Raw genomic sequence first — 25,896 nt, 5'->3', positions numbered from 1 at the left:
CAACAGATTTTTTTTTTTACAAAAGTCAAGAAATCTTTTAATTATCATCAACTTTCCTATAGATGAATGGGATTGTCCCTATTATATGGATGCTTGCCTATGGTAGAGATTAGATTGTGAGCTCCTCTGAGGGACAGTTAGAGATGTGACTATATAATAGATAGATAGATAGATAGATAGATAGATAGATAGATAGATAGATAGATAGATAGGTACATAATCTGTAAAGCGCTACAGAAGATGGCGGTGCTATATAAATACTAAATAATAATATTAGATCAGCGCATGAGGTCACATACAAAGACAATGTATCAATAAAACAGCTATCAATGTAATATAGGCTTCCACATTTATATTATTGATGCATGCTAGTTTGGAAAACCTGCTCAAAGCCACTATAAACTTGAATAAAGTGGAATGTACTTTGCTAACGATCCCCAAATATTTGAACACAAGTTGCATTATTCAACAACAGCTTTTTGTTCTTGAGATTAAAAAGTGCTGTGTACTCATAATTGCAATAGTTGATCTTTAAAGAGAACCTGTACTGAGTAAAATTATTTAAAATAAACACATGAGGTAACTTCAAATGAACATTACATAGTTACCTTGCCATCAGTTCCTCTCAGAAGCTCACCATTTTCTTCTGACAATAATCCCTTCCAGTTCTGACAACATTTTGTCAGAACTGAAATATTTCAGTTGCTGTCAGTTATATATCGGTTGCTGTCAGTTACAGCTGAGAGGAGAACTGATGTGTCCATGTTTCCCTATGGCTCAAGTGGGCGATATTACAGTTTAACTGTGTGCTGACCAGAAGGCTGTTATGGAGTAATGGCCATATTCAAAATGGAGGACGGAGAATTCCATTGATCACAGTGGACAAACAGGACACAGGAGAGGAGAAAGAGATTGAGGAGTAGACTACACAGGAGGTAAGTATGACTTGTGTATGGTTATTTTGACTTTTAATTTTCAGTACAGGTTTTCTTTAAGCTTATAGTAACCTCAATTTAACAGCACTGTTTTATTGTATTAGTAATTATTTGCATTGTTTTGAGGGTGGGCAACATATTGTTTTTATTAGGCTGTGCTGTTGAGATGGTCATTTGGACAAGTATTGCTTTAAAGATCACACACTTGCATTGCTTTTAATATTACTATTGCGAATCACGAAATATGATTTTATCAGATTCTCTCTTTTGGTTATGAAGGAGTTAATATAATTGTTTTAAACAGATTCTATGTTGTGGTACATCTTTCATTAATCTCTTACTTGCTATATCTCATTGTATTCCTAATTAGCAATTCATGATATTTAACATATGCAAGAGGCACATTCCTGATGTGTGGAGATACTTAATCAGTAAGTCAGGATTTCTTTGCAAAATACCAATTTCACCTCCCAGATTTCTTACACTGAATTTTGTCAGTTTATAAATTTGCACCACTATTTGTCACCAAGATGAAAATATAATGAAACCTACGGCATTTACACATAGACACTGAAAAATAAAGACTATTAGCAAAATGTATAATTCAATTAAAACGTCGGTTTGCTAGAGAAGCTGCGTAAATATGACTTATTTGAACCTGTGATAGTACAAATTAGTTTCCTTCCAAAGTTGTGAAAATAAAATGCTATTATATATATATATATATATATATATATATATATATATATATATATACACATATATATATATATATATATATATATATATATATATATATATATATATATATATATATATATATATTTTAAGTTTGAGGACCTATAATAAATAAACTAATCTTTAAGAATAGTTAGGATTCCAGAAAAATAAAAATGCATAAGCAATACAAAATATGAAGAAGACATCTGATGTAAAAAAAAAAAAAATAAAAATAAAAAAAAAAATACACTAACCAACAAGGAAATACTTATTACTCATGTTTCTAATTGACGTCTTTCAATAAATAGATCATTTGTTTGGCCCGTGGGCTACTCCATTTAGTTATTGTAATTTATAGATTTTAGAGCTTATTAGATTTCAAGCTTCAATTACTATGATACATTTTTGCTAGTGTTTATGTTCTCTGTTTAATCGTATTATATTAAATAACAACAACGAAAGTTACAGTGGATTAATTTGTAATTGATGTGATTTACTGATTTTTACCAAAATATGATATTATGAGTATTAATGACTTCACTCTTCACACTGTTTAAAATCTGTTCATATTTTAAACCTTGTTGCTGTTCATAATCATAAGCCACACACAAAGATTTCAGTAGTTTCACTGCCTGTCCTTTATATGCAATGTCTCTGAACACATTTAACCTCCCTGGTGGTATGATTCCTTTAGATTTTAGGGTCTAAAACCGTAATCTCACTAGGGGGACCGTAATCTCACTAGGGGGAAGCCGAGCCTTGGAGGAGCAGAAGAAGAATGGTGACCGACGTTGGGATCCCCCGGGAGGCGAGTTGAAAAGCCCGGTGCAAGCATTGCTCTGCATATAGCCTCCAGCGGTTACCCCGGCTGTAGGTCGGAGTTACCGCTTTAAGCTGCAGTTTTCTGCCTCGACCGTAGCTCGGGGGTACCGCCAAGGAGGGTAAAGAACAACACAAGGTTTAATAACCAGTTCTGGACCCCTGGTACACACACACACACACACACACACACACACACACACACACACACATACATATATATATATATATATATATGCCACAGATTTTCGATTAGATTTAGATCTGGACTTTGACTGAGCCATTCTAACATATGGATATGTTTTGTTTTAAACCATTCCATTGTTGCCCTGGCTTTATGTTTAGGGTCATTGTCCTGCTGGAAGGTTAACCTTCGCCCCAGTCTCAAGTCTTTTGCAGACTCCAAGAGGTTTTCTTCCAAGATTGCCCTGTATTTGGCTCCATCCATCTTCCCATCAACTCTGACTAGCTTCCCTGTCCCTGCTGAAGAGAAGAACCCCCTGAGCATGATGCTGCCACCACCATATTTTACAGTGGGGATGGTGTGTTCAGAGTGATGTGCAGTGTTAGTTTTCCACCACACATAGCGTTTTGCATTTTGGCCAAAAAGTTCCATTTTGGTCTCATCTGACCAGAGCACCTTCTTCCACATGTTTGCTGTGTCCCCGCATAGCTTGTGGCAAACTGCAAATGGGACTTCTTATGCTTTTCTGTTAACAATGGCTTTCTTCTTGCCACTCTTCTATAAAGGCCAATTTTGTGCAGTGCACGACTAATAGTTGTCCTATGGACAGATTCCCCCAACTGAGCTACAGATCTCTGCAGTTCATCCAGAGTCACCATGGACCTCTTGACTGCATTTCTGATCAGCGCTCTCCTTGTTCGGCCTGTGAGTTTAGGTGGACGGCCTTGTCTTGGTAGGTTTACAGTTGTGCCATACTCCTTCCATTTCTGAATGATCGCTTGAACAGTGCTCCGTGGGATGTTTAAGGCTTTGGAAATCTTTTTGTAGCCTAAGCCTGCTTTAAATTTCTCAATAACTTTATCCCTGACCTGTCTGGTGTGTTCTTTGGACTACATGGTGTTGTTGCTCCCAATATTCTTTTAGACAACCTCTGAGGTCGTCACAGAGCAGCTGTATTTGTACTGACTTTAGATTACACACAGGTGCACTCTATTTAGTCATTAGCACTCATCAGGCAATGACTATGGGCAACTGACTGCACCTCACACCAAAGGGGGCTGAATAATTATGCACACCCCACTTTGCAGTTATTGATTTGTAAAAAATGTTTGGAATGATGTATGATTTTCGTTCCACTTCTCACGTGTACACCACTTTGTATTGGTCTTTCATGTGGAATTCCAATAAATTTGATTCAGGTTTGTGGCAGTAATGTGACAAAATGTGGAAAACTTCAAGGGGGCCGAATACTTTTGCAAGCCACTGTATATATGAACTTTCCATTGTCCCGTTGCAGCCCTGCCAGTCTGGGATTGGTGAATGGGAACATGTGTTTTCAAAGCTACTTTCCGAAGTAACAAATGATCATTGCCATCATTGACTAACAGAACACAACAGGTGAAGCTTGGCAACCACCTCTCCAGGGTTCGAACCACCAACACGGGGGCTCCACAAGGCTGCGTTCTGTCACCTCTACTGTTCTCCCTCTATACCAATAACTGCATCTCATCCGCTGACTCTGTGAAATTCATCAAATTTGCAGACGACACCACTATCATCGGCCTTATTGGTAAAAACGGGGAGCAGGAGTACCACAGCGAAGTCGAGAGAATATGCAACTGGTGCATAGACAATAACCTTGTCCTCAACGCAGCAAAGACTGTTGAACTAGTGGTAGATTTCAGGCGAAACCCTACCCCCCTCCCACCTGTCCTCATTGGGGGTACAGAAGTCTCTAAGGTGACATCTGTTCGGTTCCTCGGCACAACTCTTACTAACAAGCTGAAGTGGGAGCTAAACACCACCAAAATCCAGAAGAAATCTCAGCAGAGGCTGTTCTTCCTGCGCCAACTGAAGAGATTTGGCATGCCCAAGGAGCTGCTGACCAGCTTCTACACTTCCACCATTGAGTCCATCCTCTGCTCCTCAGTCATTGTCTGGTACGCAGGCGCAACGGCCAGCGACAAACACAAACTTCAGAGAGTCATAACGGACGCGGAGAAGATCATCGGATCTCCTCTTCCATGTCTCGATCTCCTCCACTCCGCCAGGATGAGGAAGAGGGCCACCATGATCTCCCGTGACCCCTCTCACCCAGGCAGCCACTACTTCAAGCTCCTCCCGCTGGGCCGTCGCCACAGGACCATACCATCCAAAACCACTAGGCGGAAGAATACCTTCTTCCCTCAAGCTGTCCGGTTACTGAACTCCAACCTCCCCCTGACGGGCTCGCATACCATTGCGCTCTAGCTGGATCGATCAAACCGGTCCCCGCTGTTGCCTGCCTGGCCTATCCAGATAGACTCGGGGCCACTACCTGCCCCCCTATTATTATTATTACTAATATCATTATTATTATTATTTACTGGGCTGTATTTTGCACAGCAGTGAAATGGACGATATGAACTGATTCTGCATTTTAAATTGTACGCATTGTAAATTGTCTTATACTCCTGCCTATGCCATGTGAACCACAACTAATTCCGATTACAGCTTTGCTGTACTTGGCGAAATAAAGTGATTCTGATTCTGATTCTGAAATGTTCAGTACACAGGATTAAGTGTGGGGACATCTAGTGGTCAAAAAGTAAAGATACATGTAAAAATACTAACATACACTAAAAAATAAATCCCCCATTAGTTATTAGTCCCTTCTACCCCCCCCCCCCCCCCTTTAGTTACTAAAATAAATCACTTGTTAAAGAAAACAATGTGAAAGCTTTTATAAAAATACATAGTTACATTAGAGACTCAGCTTTTTTAATATTTATGTAATGAGGGTATATTACTGTTATTTTTGCAAATAAGGGTAATTATTGAAACCAAAAAAAAATAAGGGGGAGGGAGGTGTCTTTACTACTTCAGACGTAAGAATTCAAACAACAGGGTAAATGTAAAAAGATTAAACTATTTATTCAGCACAATTAAATTTTTTTTAATGAACTTTATCTGTTTACATTAACCCTGTGGTTTGGGTTCTTACATCTGGAGTGCTAAAGACACCCCTCCCTCTCCCTTATTATTTTTTGTTTCATTACACTACCTATTTTTGGGTGTCTCCACCCCAGTACTATACATTACATCTCCATTGGAGATGTTCACCTTCCAGAAGTGGAGTTATGTACAAAACAAAGAAGGCCCAACCAGGAGTGTGACCACCCAGTTCCAGTAGGACCTAGAATACCAAGTGGGGACAGTTATTTCCCCGTTGGCGATATACAGTGGTTGCAGGAATTGCTGGTTAATTAAGAAGAAAAGGGAAGAGCGATCCACAATAGGTACAAAACTATTTAAAAAACAACAATTTGTGTTACATAACCAATAGCAAATTTCTGACTTCTTACACACACACAATGTAAATACATAGAGCAGTAGGTAGGTTAAACGACCTCTCATATACACCTAATATCACACCACAATGACCATAAAACTCATAATCACAGCTGCAGTTGGTTAGGCCTTTTAATGATAGAGCGTGAGTGAACTTATTTATGCAATTTGATTGTAAGCATTAGTGATAGTATTGGAATAGGTAGCAGTTAAATTTAGTCCAATAGCATCAACGGAATTCATTTCTGGGCACCGCATTACAAGAAAGATATTGCAGTTTTAAAGCAGGTGCAGAGACAAGCAACACAATTGATACAAGGGATGAAAGGTCTCACTTACCAAAACAAGTTAGATAAACTGGGCTTATTTAGTCTGGAGGAAAGACGCCTTAGAGGAGATCTAATTAACATGTATAAATACATCAGAGGGCAATATAAAAAGCTTGGCAGATCAGCTTTTTGTCCCTAGGCTTTTACAATGGACTGGGGGACATGATCTGTGCATGGAGGAAAAAGGTTTTAGCCATTTATTTAGAAAAAGGTTCTTTAACCACTTCAGCCTTCAGCATTTTTTCACCTTATGCATCCGAGCAATTTTCACCTCCCATTCATTCGCCAATAAATTTATCACTAATATCACAATGAATTGATCTATATCTTGTGTTTTCCACCACCAATTAAGCTTTCTCTGGGTTGTACATTTTGCTAAGAATTGCTCTTTTCTAAATGCATTTTAATATTAAGAAAAAAATGGAAAAAAAATCATTATTTCTCAGTTTTCAGCCAATAAAGCTTTAACCCTCTGGGTGATACAATTACATCGCCCAGGAGGGGGCGCAGCACTTTTTTTTAATTTTTTTTTTTAAATCATGTAGCTAGCCTAGCGCTAGCTACATGATAGCCACTGTGCAGCGGCATCCCCCCACCCCCTCCGATCGCCTCCGGCGATCAGCGCAAACAGGAGATTCCGTTCAGAACGGGATCTCCTGCTGGGCTTCCCCTGTCTCCATGGCGACGCTCGCGATGACGTCACCGACGTCGTGACGTCAGAGGGAGTCCCGATCCACCCCTCAGCGCTGCCTGGCACTGATTGGCCAGGCTGCACAAGGGGCCTGTGGGGGGGATCCTGTGCGGCACGGCAGGTAGAGGTGGATCGGCGGCGAGCGGCGGCGATCGGAAGTTACACGCAGCTAGCAAAGTGCTAGCTGCGTGTAACATAAAAAGTATGCAAATCGGCCCACCAGGGCCTGAGAAATCCTCCTGTGCGACATACCCCGAACTCAGCTCGGGATTATCGCCCAGGAGGTTAAAATACATGCTACCATAATAAAAACCCACATATTTTATTTGCTCATTTGTCCCAGTGAATACACCATTTAAATTATGTCCCTATCACAATGTATGGCGCCAATATTTTATTTGGAAATAAAGTGCATTTTTCAGTTTAGCGTCCATCACTATTTACAAGCTTATAATTTAAAAAATAATAGTAAATATACAATTTTGACATGCATATTAAAAAAGTTCAAACCCTTAGGTAACTATTTATGTTTTGTTTTGTTTTTTATTGTAAAACATTTTTATAAACACATTTGAGTATTTTTTGGAGTGTGGGAGGTAAACAGTTAATTTTAAATGTAATTGAATGTGTTTATTAACCTCCTTGCCGGTTATCCCGAGCTCAGCTCGGGGTAACCTGCGCAGGAGGATATCTCAGGCCCCGCTGGGCCGATTTGCATAATTTTTTTTTCCCTACACGCAGCTAGCACTTTGCTAGCTGCGTGTAGGTCGCGATCGCCGCCGCTCGCCGCCGATTCGCCGCTACCCGCCGCCCCCCCCCCGCCCCAGACCCCTGCGCAGCCTGGCCAATCAGTGCCAGGCAGCGCTAAGGGGCGGATCGGAGTTCCCTCTGACGTCACGACGTCGGTGACGTCACGACGTCGATGACGTCGGTGACGTCATCCCGCCCGGTCGCCATGGCGACCGGGGAAGCCCTGCAGGAAATCCCGTTCCCCCCCCCCCCCCCGCTACCCACTAATGGCCGGCGGCGATCAGACCCCCCCAGCAGGACATCCCCCTAGTGGGGAAAAAAGGGGGGTAGTCTGATCGCCCTGCTGCACTGCTGATCGGTGCTGCGGGCTGTAGAGCCCACGCAGCACCGATCAGTGAAAATTCCCCTGGTCGGCAAGTGGTTAAAGGGGACTTAGAGGTTTTCCTTGCGTTGAAAGACATCCATGGCTATAATTACTAGGTAATGCCCGGTGGTGTTGATCCAGGGATTTTATCTGATTGCCATCTGGAAGGAATTGTTAGTAATGCCTAGTAAGGGTATTTCACCTTCCTCTGGATCAACAGGGATATGTGAGGGTGTAGGCTGGTGTTGTACTTTTTTTCATTTTTCAGCACAACCTGGCACCTGCTCACAGTGCCAAAACCACTGGTAAATAGTTTACTGACCATGGTATTACTGTGCTCAATTGGCCTGCCAACTCTCCTGACCTGAACCCCATAGAGAATCTGTGGGATATTGTGAAAAGAAAGTTGAGAGACGCAAGACCCAACACTCTGGATGAGCTTAAGGCCGCTATCGAATCATCCTGGGCCTCCATAACACCTGAGCAGTGCCACAGGCTGATTGCCTCCATGCCACGCCGCATTGAAGCAGTCATTTCTGCAAAAGGATTCCCGACCAAGTATTGAGTGCATAACTGAACATAATTATTTGAAGGTTGACTTGTTTTTGTTTTTAAAAACACTTTTCTTCTATTGGTCGGATGAAATATGCTAATTTTTTGAAATAGGCATTTGGGGTTTTCATGAGCTGTATGCCAAAATCATCAATATTAAAACAAAAAAAGGCTTGAACTACTTCAGTTGTAGTGTAATGAATTTAAAATATATGAAAGTCTAATGTTTATTAGTACATTACAGAAAATAATGAAGTTTATCACAATATGCTAATTTTTTGCGAAGATCCTGTATATATATATATATATATATATATATATATATATATATATATATATATATATATATATATATATATATATATATATATATATATATATACACACACACACACACACACGTCCTTCTCAAAAAATTTGCATATTGTGATAAAGTTCATTATTTTCTGTTATGTACTGATAAGCATTAGACTTTCATATATTTTAGATGCATTACACACTACTGAAGTAGTTCAAGCCTTTTATTGTTTTAATATTGATGATTTTGGCATACAGCTCATGAAAACCCAAATGTCCTATCTCAAAAAATTAGCATATCATGAAAAGGTTCTCTAAACGAGCTATTAACCTAATCATCTGAATCAAATAATTAACTCTAAACACCTGCAAAAGATTCCTGAGGCTTTTAGAAACTCCCAGCCTGGTTCATTACTCAAAACCGCAATCATGGGTAAGACTGCCGACCTGACTGCTGTCCAGAAGGCCATCATTGACACCCTCAAGCAAGAGGGTAAGACACAGAAAGAAATTTCTGAACGAATAGGCTGTTCCCAGAGTGCTGTATCAAGGCACCTCAGTGGAAAGTATGTGGGAAGGAAAAAGTGTGGCAGAAAACGCTGCACAACGAGAAGAGGTGACCGGACCCTGAGGAAGATTGTGGAGAAGGACAGATTCCAGACTTTGGGGGACCTGCGGAAGCAGTGGACTGAGTCTGGAGTAGAAACATCCAGAGCCACAATGTACAGGCATGTGCAGGAAATGGGCTACAGGTGCCGCATTCCCCAGGTCAAGCCACTTTTGAACCAGAAACAGCGGCAGAAGAGCCTGACCTGGGCTATAGAGAAGCAGCACTGGACTGTTGCTCAGTGGTCCAAAGTACTTTTTTCGGATGAAAGCAACTTTTGCATGTCATTCGGAAATCAAGGTGCCAAAGTCTGGAGGAAGACTGGGGAGAGGGAAATGCCAAAATGCCTGAAGTCCAGTGTCAAGTACCCACAGTCAGTGATGGTCTGGGGTGCCATGTCAGCTGCTGGTGTTGGTCCACTGTGTTTTATGAAGGGCAGGGTCAATGCAGCTAGCTATCAGATTTTGGAGCACTTCATGCTTCCATCTGCTGAAAAGCTTTATGGAGATTTTATTTTTCAGCACGAGCACGACCTGGCACCTGCTCACAATGCCAAAACCACTGGTAAATGGTTTACTGACCATGGTATTACTGTGCTCAATTGGCCTGCCAACTCTCCTATCCTGAACCCCATAGAGAATCTGTGGGGTACTGTGAAGAGAATATTTATCATTTTATTTTTTCCATATATATATCTATATATATTATATATTTATCATTCATCTAGAAGGTGCATAATAATAATGGTATTGTGCATTACGGCAAATAGAGCTTAGACTAAACCATCAAGTTTGCCCTTAGATATGAGACAGTAGTGTGTTCTCTTTGATGTGTGCGTGCGCATAAATATGCGTTTGCATATGCACAGCATGGAATCAACTATTAGGGCATGGATAAATCTGCCAAATTAAATTCATGTTATGCTATTTATTCATTTATATATGTACTCTGACCGTTATTATTTTTATAATTTTTTATGAAATATGTATATGTATGTACATTGAGGAACTCTTTCTGCTGTTCTAGGCACTGTATTGGCCTGAGGAAGCGGGCTCAGACCCGCGAAACGCGTTGCCTGTGCTCAAATAAAAATCTTTTGTAAGTTTACAGAGATTTCGTCATTGAGGTAAGATACCTCATTTTTCTTTTTCGTTTTTAAACTGGTTTTAAAAGCTTTTATTCAAATCAGGGCGCCTCTTTCCCTTATTGTGCATTGTGAAGAGAAAGTTGAGAGACGCAAGACCCAACACTCTGGATGAGCTTAAGGCCGCTATCGAAGCATCCTGGGCCTCCATAACACCTGGACAGTGCCACAGGCTGATTGCCTCCATGCCACACCGCATTGAAGCAGTCATTTCTACAAAAGGATTCCCGACCAAGTATTGAGTGCATAACTGAACATAATTATTTGAAGGTAGACTTTTTTGTTTGAAAAACACTTATCTTTTATTGGTCGGATGAAATATGCAAATTTTTTGAGATAGGAAATTTGGGTTTTCATGAGCTGTATGCCAAAATCATCAATATTAAAACAATAAAAGGCATGCACTACTTAAGTTGTGTGTAATGAATCTAAAATATATGAAAGTCTAATGTTTATCAGTACATTACAGAAAATAATGAACTTTATCACAATATGCTAATTTTTTTGAGGACATTGTGTGTATATATATATATATATATATATATATATATATATATATATATATATTATATATATATATATATATATATATATATATACACACATACACATATACACATATATATATATATTATATATATATATATATATATATATATATATATATATATATATACACACACACACAGAGGGATGCGAAGATTTGGGCAACCTTGTTTAATTGTCATGATTGTCCTGTATAAATCGTCGGTTGTTACGATAAAAAAAATGGCAGTTAACCACTTCCGGGTTCCGGGTGGTTTTGCTGATCGGTGCTGCGTGGGCTCTCCAGCCCGCAGCACCGATCAGCTGGCAGCCAGGCCGATCAGACTTCCCCCCCCTTTTTTCCCCACTAGGGTGATGTCCTGCTGGGGGGGTCTGATCGCCGCTGGCTGCTTGCGCTTGCGGGGGGGGGCTCTTCAAAGCCCCCCTCCACAGCGCTTCCTGGCCTCCTTCCCCTTCCCTCCCTCTCCCTCCCCCTGTGAGCGGCGCAGGATGGATTTCCGTTCTGCGCCTGATGGGATAGGCTTTAGCCTATCAGATGCCGGCGATCCCCGGCCAATCAGAGGCCGGGGATCGCCGATCTCCTCTACGGCGCTGCTGCGCAGCATCGCCGTATATATGTAAACACCGGGGAAGATCTTCCCCGTGTGTTTACATTTACCCTGCAAGCCACGATCGAAGGCTCGCAGGGTGTTCACGGAGACACCCTCCGTGAACTGACATGGAACGGCCGCTCATACGAGCGTCTGTTTCCATGGAAACCACTTCAGGATTCAGGGGCGTACTTAAGCGTACGCAGAATCCTGAAGTGGTTAAATATACCATATAGGAGACACATACAGTGATATTTGAGAAGTGTAATGAAGTTTATTGGATTTACAGAAAGTGTGCAATAATTGTTTAAATAAAATTAGGCAGGTGCATACATTTGGGCACTGTTGTCATTTTAAAACGAATTATTGGAACTCAAATTGGCTTGGTAAGCTCAGTCATCCCTGACCTACATACACTGGTGAATCCCAGTTATGAGAAACAGTATTTAAGAGGGTCAATTGTAAGTTTCCCCCCTCTTTTAAGTTTCTCTGAAGAGTAGCAACATGGGGGTCTCAAAACAACTCTCAAATTAATTTAGGAACATATTGATTAAATGGAAGACCACAGGCTCGGGTCAAGTTAAGGCCCGAAGTGGCAAACCAAGAAAAGTCTCAGGTAGACATAAGCAATGAATGGTGAGAACAGTCAGAGTCAACCCACAGACCAGCACCAAAGACCTACAACATAATTTTGCTGCAGATGGAGTCACTGTGTATCGTTCAAACATTTGGCGTACTTTACAGAAGGAGATGCTGTATGCGAGAGTGATGCAAAGAAAGCCTTGTCTCCACCCACAGCACAAACCGAGCTGCTTGAGGTATGCTAAAGCACATTTGGACAAGCCAGATTCATTTTGAATAAGGTGCTGTGGACTGATGAAACTAAAATTGAGTAATTTGGGCATAACAAGGGGCGTTATGCATGGAGTAAAAATAACACAGCATTCCAAGAAAAACACCTGCTACCTACAGTAAAATATGGTTGTGGTTCCATCATGCTGTGGGGCTGTGTGTGGCCAGTGCAGGGACTGGGAATCTTGTCAAAGTTCAGGGACGCATGGATTCCACTCAGTATCAGCAGATTCTGGAGACCAATGTCCAGGAATCGGTGACAAAGCTGAAGCTGCTACGGGGCTGGATCTTTCAACATGACAACAACCCTAAACACTACTCAAAATCCACTAAGGCATTTATGCAGAGGAACAAGTCCAACGTTCTGGAATGGCCATCTCGGTCCCCAGATCTGAGTATAGTGGTGTGAGTTAAAGAGAGCTGTCCATGCTCAAAAGCCACCAAACCTGAATAAACTAGAGATGTTTTGTAAAGAGGAATGGTCCAAAATACCTTCAATCAGAATTCAGGCTCTCATTGGGACCTACGGGAAGTGTTTAGAGGTTTTAATTTCTTCCTAATTTTGTTTAAACAATTATTGCACATTTTCTCTAAATCCAATAAACTTCATTTCACTTCTCAAATATCACTGTGTGTGTCTCCTATAAGATATATTTAACTAAAAATTTTTATCGTAACAACTAACAATTTATACAGGAAAATCATGACAATTAACAAGGTTACCCAAACTTTCGCATCCCACTGTGTGTGTGTGTGTGTGTGTGTGTGTGTGTGTGTGTGTGTGTGTGTGTGTGTGTGTGTGTGTGTGTGTGTGTGTGTGTATACATACCCATGGCAAATTTTGACTTAAAGTTACTTTTATTCAACCAGCAAGTAATTTTTTGACGGGAAACGACATAGGTGTCTCCCAAAAGCTAATAAGACAATGTATAGGAGGCAGAACAACATATTGTAGTAATACTTTGCACTGTAGCCACTGGAACTGGAAAACATTTAGAAATGGCCGTATATCCCTTTCCTGACTTGTGAGCAGTCACAATGTGCAGCCGCAGGTTCTTACTGAGCTCCTTTGTCTTAGCCATGACTGTCCACAAACCAACTGCACAGAGCTGCTGTTTTTCACCTGTTGAATTGATTAAAAGAGCTGTTCCCAATTAATCAGGGTAATCAGGATGCTTTAGAACAGCTTGGACTATTTGGAATAGTATAGAACTTAGGATTTTCCCACAGACTGTGACAATTTGTGAAGGGTATGAATCATTTTGGACTGGACACTTTTTGCTCAAATGTAAATAAAAGCTGAGAATTTATTTTTCCCACAATAATTCCCCTTCGTCTTATCTTTAGACACTATTGTCATTTCCCGTCAAAAAAATTACTTGCCGGTTGATCTATGGATCCAAAAAGGGGATCACTAAGGTAGCACAGATAGCTCCCAGGCTAAAGCTTTTAATGACAGCAGCGAGTGGTAATATTCTCCAGCGCACGCTATGCTGCCATACAGCAAAGGTAAAATTAACGGTATTCTATCAACAATCTTGCACCCATTTTTACATGCGCCGCTTTTAAATTTATGCATCCATGTACAATAAACTCGAACTATTCCTATAGTTGGCTTACCTGTCCCATTGAGCATAAAGCAGCAAAATAATAATCGAAAAGTTGAAGAGTTGATTGTATATGGATAGGGTCAGACAACACATTTCTCGAGCATTTCCCACATCAGGTCAGTAATAACATTATAGTGCCTTCTAGCTGTAACAAAGAAACTTTACTTAATTTCCTGGTGTTTTTACATATTGCACTATTGGCTCCTGTTTTTTCTCTTTTGTGTTTTTCTGGTCCATTGTTTGCCTGGCTCATCCCTCTCCACACTGATCAGCTGATTTTATATAAACCATCGTTAAAATACCTAAGCAGGAGATCAGTCTTTGGCCCCAAACCTGAAGAACATACTGCCTGTACTACAGGTTGCAATTTCCCAGAGAGAGTTCATGACTTCCTCCTTGAAGTCTGAACAGAAGGATAAGGGCTGGTTGACACTTTGCGCTTTTTCATCGCTTTGCTGATCGCCGGTGATCAGCATAGCCCTGCATCCCTATGGATACATTCACACGGTGGCGTTTGCGATTTCGATCAATCGCAAATGCGCTGCAAGCAGTGTCTTTGGGGCTTCTATTAACAGAATCACAAGCATAAATCAAGGTGAAGTGGCAAGATCTTGCCCCCAAATCGCAGACCCGAACGCCAGGAAGTGGCGGCAATCGCCCAATGTGAACCGGCCCTAATGCAATTTCCAAGCATGATTTTTAGCTGCAGAAGCCACATTTCACAAAAAAACAAGACTGGAGTCTAAATACTATGTACCACATTATTAGAAGATGAAAGGTGCTTTAACCTCTCTGCGACCGCCTGCCTGTTGTCCTCAAGGAGTTAATCTGACTCTGGACTTGTTCTAAAATATCCATTCTGTAGCTATTATCTAGACGTAATAGAACAATATGATACCAATAGACAGGAATTCAGTCAATAAAAGTAAAAACTTTCACAAACTAGGAAAATATTCATCAGACAGAAAATGTGTTTTGTTTTGTATTTTTCAAATCACATTTTCTACGTTACAAACGATTAATAAATCTTGAGTGCTCATCACCAATCACCAATCAAATGCTAAACTTTCTATTTTAAAGAGGAACTTTAACCAAAGATTGTACTTCATCCTAATCAGTAGCAGATACCCCTTTTCCCATGAGAAATCGTTACCTTTCCTCTAATAAATCATCAGGTGGGTCTGTATGGATGATATTGTGATGAAACCCCTCCCACAGTGTGATGTCATGACCATGGTCCTGACAGTTTGCCATCTGTGAACCTCGTTGTATTGTGGGAAAGAATGGCTTTTTCCAACTGCCAAGCAAGCAATATCTCCCTCCCTGCATAGAGCTCTCAGTAAACAAACTTTCCGCACAGATCACCTGGCAGAACTAAAGAGGTCGCCACCTGTGATACATTTCAGAATGTTAACCAGGGAGAGGAAATATTTTACAATGGGCAAACACTGACTAAATAATCTATAAATTAACATTGTAAAAAAAAAAAAAAGCAATTTTATGAATGATGTCATTTTCACAACAGTTCCTCTTTAAAGGTTTTCAATGACTCGCAAGATACTATCCCATGCTGCAGGCAACACCACACTACCACCTCCCATACCAAAAAAAAGCCAACTGTAGTAAATACTTAGCTGCTGAAAAGCGCAATTGACGACCCCCGTGTTTCTCTAAGCCACAGAAAATGCAACAGAAGCCACAGGCTTTTTTTGGAAAATTACTTTTGGCATATACACTGATTTGCTTAATTCCTCTTTGAGTGTCCCAGATAACTTCTGAATGTGTTTCAAGGTGTTTATGTGTCAGGAGAATATCAAAAATTATTCAGTGGATAAGTTACATGTCATCACTTGGAATTTCAAAACAGAAGCATTTGTAATAGCTTTGCTGCCTCCTAGTGGCTTTATAGAATATTTGGTCTTTTTTTTAGTCATTACTTATGTACTTTTTTGTATTATTTTTGTGGGATTAATAGTTTTTAAAGAATTTAAATATAAATGTAAAGGGGTATTTATTTTTGGTAAATGTATACAATTTCACCATCAGAGTTCCAACATATTTTAAAAGAACCTGTAGTGTACAATGATAATGTCACCTAATTTAGTAGGGGTTTCCTTATTTGGAAAATATCAATAATCCTGCAGACATTGTCAGGAATCATGATTTGTGGTGATGGACAAGCATCATGAATGAATGTCTGGATTGTTTGTAAATTTTTCTGTGAATGTTCGTGAATCAGACGCTCGTGGCAGACCGTGGGCTCTTTTCCACTAGCGCGTTTGCGCTAGCTGAATCGAAAAATCGCAAACCGCTAGCAATTTTACAATCACTAGTGTTTGCTAAATAACATAGGAATCGCGGTAGGGTATTTCCACTACCGCGATTCGTTTTTTTGGCAAACGCGATCGCGCCGCGGAGCGATTTTTGCCGCGATTTTGCTATGCAGTACAGTGCATAGCAAAATCGTGAACGCAATCGCCGGAGGTTTCCTGACTTTTGCGATTCAGCAATCGCTAGCGTTCAGCGTGAACGCTAGCGACTGCTAGTGGAAAAGGGCCCTAAGGGCAGGTGAACATCAAAAACCTTCAGGGCATATTTGCAGCCACAATTTCTTTTAATTACTTAAAGACTGACTCACGCCAATGGGCGTGAACGCGGCGGCAGCCCCAGGACCGCCTAACGCCAATTGCCATCAAGTCCTGGGGCTGCAGTTTCCCAGGGAATGGCCACGTGCATGCGCGATCGTTCCCTGCCACTTCACGGAACGGAAAGTTATCCCCTTTGTTTACAAGCATACAGCGCTACCGGGGGCCGCATCGCTGTACGAGATCGGCGATCCCCGGCCTCTGATTGGCCGGGGAGCACCGTCCTCTTATAGGCTGATGCCTATGAGAGGCAGAACAGGACGGATCGCCGCCCTGTTCCAAATCTGTTCACGGAGGGGAGGAGGGAAAAAAGTGCTGCAGAGATCGGACCCCTCCGGCGACATGTCCCCTTAGGGACAAAAAAAAGGAGGTGAGTCTGATCACTGGGCTCCCAAGCTGGGCTGTGCAGAAGGCTGAAAAGCCTGCATAGCCCAGTACTTCACATAATGGCCTGGTCTTTGGGGGAAGGGGGGAGGGTAGCACTGTGGGCGGCAAGTGGTTAAAAATGTGTCCAAACTGGTCCAAAAATCCAGGCAAGTGGCATGGCAGATTTGGTTTAACCCCCCTGGCGGTATGAAAAATTCCGCCAGGGGGCAGCGCAGCAGTTTTTTTTATTTTTTATTTTTTTTAAATCATGTAGCGAGTCCAGGGCTCGCTACATGATAGCCGCTGCTCAGCGGCATCCCCCCGCCCGCTTCGATCAGGAAATCCCGTTCAAAGAACGGGATTTCGTGGAGGGCTTCCCCCGTCGCCATGGCGACGGGGCGGGATGACGTCAGCGACGTCGGGACGTCATTGGGAGTCCCGAACCACCCCTCGGCGCTGCCTGGCACTGATTGGCCAGGCAGCGCACGGGGTCTGGGGGGGGGGGCCGCGCGCCGCATCAGATAGCGGCGATCGGGCAGGGGCCGGCGGCGATCATAGTGCTGGCGCAGCTAGCAAAGTGCTAGCTGCGTCCAGCAAAAAAAAAAAATTATGAAAATCAGCCCAGCAGGGCCTGAGCAGCACCCTCCGGCGGCTTACCCCGTGTCCAGCACGGGGTTACCGCTAAGGAGGTTAATGGCAAAATTCCCCCCCCCCCCCCCAAAAAAGAAACATTTTTTGCAGAGACCTTTTTTTAAATGTGCAAATACAAAAAACACAGACTTTGTATAAAGTTTGAAGCAAATGTGAATGTTCACCATGAACTGTCTGCTGATGCGAAACGCAGGTCATCGCTATTACTTTGCTACTAGGTGCAATTTTACAACCTTTTTTGCAATATGGGAAGTTGAACGTTTAATATGTAAGTATATGTATGTCTGCAGTTACCTTCATACACCTGCCGTGAGGGCTTAGAAATACAGAAATAAGAAATATGGGATTTATTTAAAGAAACAAAGTGGGAAAAATATAATCGTAGAATCGTTAGGTCCCTCTATACTGTACTTATTCAAAACTGGTTACTTCTAGCTTGGAGCACAGCTGTGTTTAAAGAGGAACTCTTTAAAGAGGAAAGTTTAAAGAGGAAAGTTTAAAGAGGAAAGTGCTTCATTTTTACAATAATTATGTATAAATGATTTAATCAGTGTTTGCCCATTGTAAAATCTTTTAAATCCCTGATTTACATTCTGACATTTATTACATGGTGCCATTTTTACTGTTGGCAGGTGATGTAGCTGCTGCATGCTTTTTTTGGCAGTTGGAAACAGCTGTAAACAGCTATTTCCCACAATGCAGCAAGGTTCACAGCCAGTAAACTGCCAAGAGTACATACTCAGAATTTCTTTGTGGGAGGGGTTTCACCACAATATCAGCCATACAGCGCCCCTGATGGTCTGTTTGTGAATAGGAATAGATTTCTCATGTAAAAGGGGGTATCAGCTACTGAATGGGATAAAGTTCTATTCTTGGTCAGAGTTTCTCTTTACGTGCATCTGAACTGAGCAAGCCCAGTAGAGGAAAACGTTCATGCACGGAGGAAAAAAAAACAGGCATGGGCTTCCATTTAATGGACATGCATGTACACAGGGCTGGTTCTCTCATGAAGCAAAATGAAACATTTGCATCAGGTGCAGGGATTACAGGGGGAGCATATTTGCACTGTGTTTACACTTACAGCATGTAGACAGAGTAGGAGAAGAAGCGAGAGGAGAGCGAGCGAGGTGAAGAGGTCCCCATTGGGAAAAAGCAGCTTGTTGTGCTGTGTGAGGAGGGGGGGGGGGGGGAGGAGAGCAACAATGTTTCATTTGACTTGCACAGCAGAAGGGAGGAGGTGGCACTGCTGTCCTGACTGAGGAGGAATGGAGGACGGACGACTTGCTGAGGGTAAGCAGTTTGTTTGTCACAGACTCACAGCCAGCCAGTGTGCTATTGTGTTGAGCTGCAGCATGTCATGTGACAACATTTAATGAAGCAGAGTAAATTGTCGGGTGCTGTGCGATCATTCCAAATCGGGGTGGGGGCGCATTCCTCAGGCAGCAAAAAGTCTAGAACCGGCCCTGCATGTACAGTACTTATAGAGGGACCCAGCCATGGAATGTTGGCCTATAAGAGGATCCAGGGAGCCTCTGGACCAACCTGAGGCTTCTCACTACTGAGGTAAGGGAGGGTTACCACTTGATCTTGCAGAAAAAGCATACAATGTATGCGTGTGCAATTTTTAAATACGTTTAAAAAAGTTGAACTGAGAATTTGTCATGAATAAGCTGATTTATGTAAATTTTTTTAAAAAAAAAACTATTGCAAATGCTGTGATGCCACTAAAATAAAATTCTTGCGTGGCGACAGCATTTTTGGAAAATCACAATTGAACACCATTAAACTCTATTTTGTCTTTGAGGGTGGGGGGCTGGTATTACACTTCAGTATTGTAATAAAATACATTTTCTCTGTAGAAGTGAGAGAATAACAGCAAATGGGTTGACTTTTCTGCAGCCCTATGATCTGAAATGATCCATCATGCATGGTAATGCATGCAATAGGTTACAGCCAGATTTGTTTCACCACTCATATTTTCCATTTTTCTTGATTGCATTCTGGATTATGTGAACATTGAGGTCCCTTTTATATTTGCCTTGCACAAGTGTGCGTTGCTTCCTTTTAAATAATGCATATTGCCTGGCTGTCCTGCTGATCTTGTCTCTAATACTTTAACTACTTGACGACCACCTCACGCCAATGGGCGTGACCGCAGCGGCAGCTCCATGACTGTCTAATGGCAATTGGCGTCCAGTCCTGGGGCTGCAGTTACCCAGGGAACGGCCGCGTGCATACGCAATCGTTTCCTGCCACTTCACGGAACGGAGTTCCGTGATTAGCCTGCTAGCCGCCGATCGCGGCTAGCAGGCTGCTTGTAAACCTAAGGGGAAAGAAATCCCCTTTGTTTACAAGTGTACAGCGCTGCGGTCTCCAGCAGCGCTGTACAAGATCGGTGATCCCCGGCCTCTGATTGGCCGGGGATTGCCGTCCTCTCATTGGCTGATGCCTATGAGAGCCAGAACAGGACGGATCGCCATCTTGTTCCAATTTGGTACACCGGAGGGGAGGAGGGGAGGAGGGAAGGCGAGGGAGGGAGGAAGGGAAGAGAGAGAGCCTGTAGAGGCTAAAGAAAAAAAAACAACAACGAGCAGCAGCGATCGGACCCCTCCGGCGGCATGTCCCCTTAGGGAGAAAAAAAGTAGGTGAGTCCGATCGCTGGGCTCCTAAGCTGAGCTGTGCAGGAGGCTGAAAAGCCTGCACAGCCCAGCACTGCATAAAAACGCATGGTCTTTAGGGGGGGGGGGGGGGTTAGGGCTGTGGGCGTCAAGTGGTTAAAGAGAACCCGAGGTGTGTTTAAAGAATGTTATCTGCATACAGAGGCTGGATCTGCCTATACAGCCCAGCCTCTGTTGCTATCCCAAACCCCACTAAGGTCCCCCTGCACTCTGCAATCCCTCATAAATCACAGCCATGCTGTGAGGCTGTGTTTACATCTGTAGTGTCAGTCTCAGCTGCTCCCCCGCCTCCTGCATAGCTCCAGTCCCTGCCCCCCTCCCTTCCCTCCAATCAGCAGGGAGGGAAGGGATGCAGGCGGGGACCGGAGTTCTGCAGGAGGCGGGGAGAGCAACAGACTGACACTATAGAGATAAACACAGCCAGCTCTGACAAGCTGTTTGTCAGCAGCGTGGCTGTGATTTATGAGGGATTGCAGAGTGCAGGGGGACCTCAGGGGGGTTTGGGATAGCAACAGAGGCTGGGCTGTATAGGCAGATCCAGCCTCTGTATGCAGAGAATATTCTTCAAACCCACCTCGGGTTCTCTTTAAGCCATAGACCCTGAGCAGATCAGATGTCTACACTGGCTGGGTCCACACTAGACCCGGTTGCAGGACGGACACTGCAGTCCGGATCAGGGGAAGTACCCACCGTACTGCAAACTGATGAAAGTGCATCAGTTTTGCATCAGTTTTGTATCAGTTTCCGTTCAGGTTTTTCCCTGTCAGAAAACGTATCTATCATTAGGAAGGAGTGGGAGGATTTTTTGGGCCAATCATAAAGCTCAGGCTATCCGTTTTCACATCCGTTTTTTGCCTGTGAAGCTGGAGATGCGTTTTCTCATTGCTTTCACTACCCCTGCGTGTATCTGTGGTCCTGATCCGTTGCGTGAAAATGCAGCAGGTCCGGACCTTCCTTTCAGGTTTTGAAAACGGATCCCCGCAAACGCAGACGGATCCGTTTTTTACTTGGGTGAGGCTGGCTGCTATTTTAAACATTAGTATCCGGGACTCCGTTTTTCATCAGGTTTGAAAAACGCAGCCACGGATACGTTTCCGGACCTAGTGTGGACCAGCTCTAAGACAAATTTGACAAGATTAGCTGCATGCTTTTTTCTGGAGTGTGATATAGACACTACTGACCAGAAAGATCAGCAGGACTGCCAGGCAACTTGTATTGTTTAAAAGGAAATAAATATGGCAGCTTCCATAAGTCTCAGACCTTGAGTTCTTTTTAAAGCCTAAATCCACAAACCGTTTTTTATGAACATTATTTAAATTAATTATGCTCAAAAAAAATTTGTGAAAATAAAAGGCTTGGTTTTGCAAAATGAAAATGGAAACCATTTGCTGCACTGGTTCATTGATTTTTATGAAGTGATAAGAGCAAGTTGGCACCCAGCCCCATTTTGTCACTTAACCACTTGAGGACCTAGGGCTTTCTACCCCTTAAGGACCGGCCACTTTTTTTCCATTCAGACCACTGCAGCTTTCACGGTTTATTGCTCGCTCATACAACCTACCACCTAAATGAATTTTGGCTCCTTTTCTTGTCACTAATAAAGCTTTCTTTTGGTGCTATTTGATTGCTCCTGCGATTTTTACTTTTTATTATATTCATCAAAAAAGACATGAATTTTGGCAAAAAAAATGATTTTTTTAACTTTCTGTGCTGACATTTTTCAAATGAAGTAAAATTTCTGTATACATGCAGCGCGAAAAATGTGGACAAACATGTTTTTGATTAAAAAAAACCCATTCAGTGTATATTTATTGGTTTGGGTAAAAGTTATAGCGTTTACAAACTATGGTGCAAAAAGTGAATTTTCTCATTTTCAAGCATCTATGACTTTTCTGACCCCCTGTCATGTTTCATGAGGGGCTAGAATTCCAGGATAGTATAAATACCCCCCAAATTACCCCATTTTGGAAAGAAGACATCCCAAAGTATTCACTGAGAGGCATAGTGAGTTCATAGAAGATATTATTTTTTGTCACAAGTAAGCGGAAAATGACACTTTGTGAGAAAAAAAAAAAAAAAGTTTCCATTTCTTCTAACTTGCAACAAAAAAAAAAATGAAATCTGCCACGGACTCACCATGCCCCTCTCTGAATACCTTGAAGGGTCGACTTTCCAAAATGGGGTCATTTGTGGGGTGTGTTTACTGTCCTGACATTTTGGGGGGTGCTAAATTGTAAGCACCCCTGTAAAGCCTAAAGGGGCTCATTGGACTTTGGACCCCTTAGCACAGTTAGGCTGCAAAAAAGTGCCACACATGTGGTATTGCCGTACTCAGGAGAAGTAGTATAATGTGTTTTGGGGTGTATTTTTACACATACCCATGCTGGGTGGGAGAAATATCTCTGTAAATGACAATTTGTTAATTTTTTTTTACACACAATTGTCCACTTACAGAGATCTTTCTCCCACTCAGCATGGGTATGTGTAAAAATACACCACGAAACACATTATACTACTTCTCCTGAGTACGGCAATACCACATGTGTGGCACTTTTTTGCACCCTAACTGCGCTAAAGGGCCCAAAGTCCAATGAGTACCTTTAGGATTTCACAGGTCATTTTGAGAAATTTCGTTTCAAGACTACTCCTCACGGTTTAGGGCCCCTAAAATGCCAGGGCAGTATAGGAACCCCACAAATGACCCCATTTTAGAAAGAAGACACCCCAAGGTATTCCGTTAGGAGTATGGTGAGTTCATAGAAGATTTTATTTTTTTGTCACAAGTTAGCGGAAATTGATTTTAATTGTTTTTTTTCACAAAGTGTCATTTTCCGCTAACTTGTGACAAAAAATAAAATCTTCTATGAACTCACCATACTCCGTACGGAATACCTTTGGGTGTCTTCTTTCTAGAATGGGGTCATTTGTGGGGTTCCTATACTGCCCTGGCATTTTAGGGGCCCTAAACCGTGAGGAGTAGTCTTGAAACCAAATGTCGCAAAATGACCTGCGAAATCCTAAAGGTACTCATTGGACTTTGGGCCCCTTAGCGTACTTAGGGTGTAAAAAAAAGTGCCACACATGTGGTACCGCCGTACTCAGGAGAAGTAGTATAATGCGTTTTGGGGTGTATTTTTACACATACCCATGCTAAGTGGGAGAAATATCTCTGTAAATGACAATTGTTTGATTTTTTTACACACAATTGTCCATTTACATAGAAATTTCTCCCACCCAGCATGGGTATGTGTAAAAATACACCCCAAAACACATTATACTACTTTTCCTGAGTACGGCGGTACCACATGTGTGACACTTTTTTGCAGCCTAGGTGCGCTAAGGGGCCCAACGTCCTATTCACAGGTCATTTTGAGGCATTTGTTTTCTAGACTACTCCTCGCGGTTTAGGGCCCCTAAAATGCAAGGGCAGTATAGGAACCCCACAAGTGACCCCATTTTAGAAAGAAGACACCCCAAGGTATTCCGTTAGGTGTATGGCGAGTTCATAGAAGATTTAATTTTTTGTCACAAGTTAGTGAAAAATGACACTTTGTGAAAAAAAAAACAATAAAAATCAATTTCCGCTAACTTTTGACAAAAAATAAAATCTTCTATGAACTCGTCATACACCTAACAGAATACCTTGGGGTGTCTTTTTTTCTAAAATGGGGTCACTTGTGGGGTTCCTATACCGCCCTGGCATTTTACAGGCCCAAAACCGTGAGTAGTCTGGAAACCAAATGTCTCAAAATGACTGTTCAGGGGTATAAGCATCTGCAAATTTTGATGACAGGTGGTCTATGAGGGGGCGAATTTTGTGGAACCGGTCATAAGCAGGGTGGCCTTTTAGATGACAGGTTGTATTGGGCCTGATCTGATGGATAGGAGTGCTAGGGGGGTGACAGGAGGTGATTGATGGGTGTCTCAGGGGGTGGTTAGAGGGGAAAATAGATGCAATCAATGCACTGGGGAGGTGATCGGAAGGGGGTCTGAGGGGGATCTGAGGGTTTGGCCGAGTGATCAGGAGCCCACACGGGGGGCAAATTGGGGCCTGATCTGATGGGTAGGTGTGCTAGGGGGTGACAGGAGGTGATTGATGGGTGTCTCAAGGTGTGATTAGAGGGGGGAATAGATGCAAGCAATGCACTGGCGAGGTGATCAGGGCTGGGGTCTGAGGGCATTCTGAGGGTGTGGGCGGGTGATTGAGTGCCCTAGGGGCAGATAGGGGTCTAATCTGATAGGTAGCAGTGACAGGGGGTGATTGATGGGTAATTAGTGGGTGTTTAGGGTAGAGAACAGAGGTAAACACTGCACTTGGGAGGTGATCGGACGTCGGATCTGCGGGCGATCTATTGGTGTGGGTGGGTGATCAGATTGCCCGCAAGGGGCAGGTTAGGGGCTTATTGATGGGTGGCAGTGACAGCGGGTGATTGATGGGCGGCAGTGACAGGGGGTGATTGATGGGTGGCAGTGACAGGGGGTGATTGATGGGTGATTGATAGGTGATTGACAGGTAATCAGTGGGTTATTACAGGGGAGAACAGATGTAAATATTGCACTGGCGAATTGATAAGGGGGGGTCTGAGGGCAATCTGAGCGTGTAGGCGGGCGAGTGGGTGCCCGCAAGGGGCAGATTAGGGTCTGATCTGATGGGTAACAGTGACAGGTGGTGATTGATGGGTGATTGATGGGTAATTAGTGGGTGTTTAGAGGAGAATAGATGGAAACACTGCGCTTGGGTGGTGATCTGATGTCGGATCTGCGGGCGATCTATTGGTGTGGGTGGGTGATCAGTTTGCCCGCAAGGGGCAGGTTAGGGGCTGATTGTTGGGTGGCAGTGACAGGGGGTGAATGATGGGTGATAGGTGATTGGCAGGTGATTGACAGGTGATCAGTGGGTTATTACAGGGAAGGCCAGATGTAATTAATGCACTGGCGAATTTATAAGGGGGGGGGGGGGGTCTGAGGGCAATCTGAGCGTGTGGGCGGGTGATTGGGTGCCCGCAAGGGGCAGATTAGGGTCTGATCTGATAGGTAACAGTGACGGTTGGTGATAGGGGGTGATTGATGGGTAATTAGTGGGTGTTTAGAGAAGATAACAGATGTAAACAATACATTTGGGAGGTAATCTGACGGCGGGTTTGCGGGCGATCTAATGGTGTGGGTGGGTGATCAGATTGCCCGCAAGGGGCAGGTTAGGGGCTGATTGATGGGTGGCAGTGACAGGGGGTGACAG

The 25,896-nt window shown here is 42.8% G+C and overlaps 2 long non-coding RNA genes across 2 annotated transcripts in view; one reads left to right on the top strand and one right to left on the bottom strand.

Moving 5' to 3' along the window:
* Positions 1-25,896, bottom strand: part of LOC137538174 (uncharacterized) — a 170,172-nt gene that overhangs the window by 101,843 nt on the left and 42,433 nt on the right. The window lies entirely within an intron of this gene.
* Positions 19,217-25,896, top strand: part of LOC137538175 (uncharacterized) — a 29,535-nt gene continuing 22,855 nt past the window's right edge. The window contains exon 1 of the long non-coding RNA XR_011024700.1: positions 19,217-19,272. This is a non-coding gene — a long non-coding RNA (uncharacterized lncRNA). The remainder of the gene's footprint in view (positions 19,273-25,896) is intronic.

Source organism: Hyperolius riggenbachi, chromosome 11 (assembly GCF_040937935.1).
Source record: "Hyperolius riggenbachi isolate aHypRig1 chromosome 11, aHypRig1.pri, whole genome shotgun sequence".
Taxonomy (NCBI): Eukaryota; Metazoa; Chordata; class Amphibia; order Anura; family Hyperoliidae; genus Hyperolius; species Hyperolius riggenbachi.
Note: the sequence above shows the minus strand (reverse complement) of the source record. Positions and strands in the feature narration are given on the sequence as shown.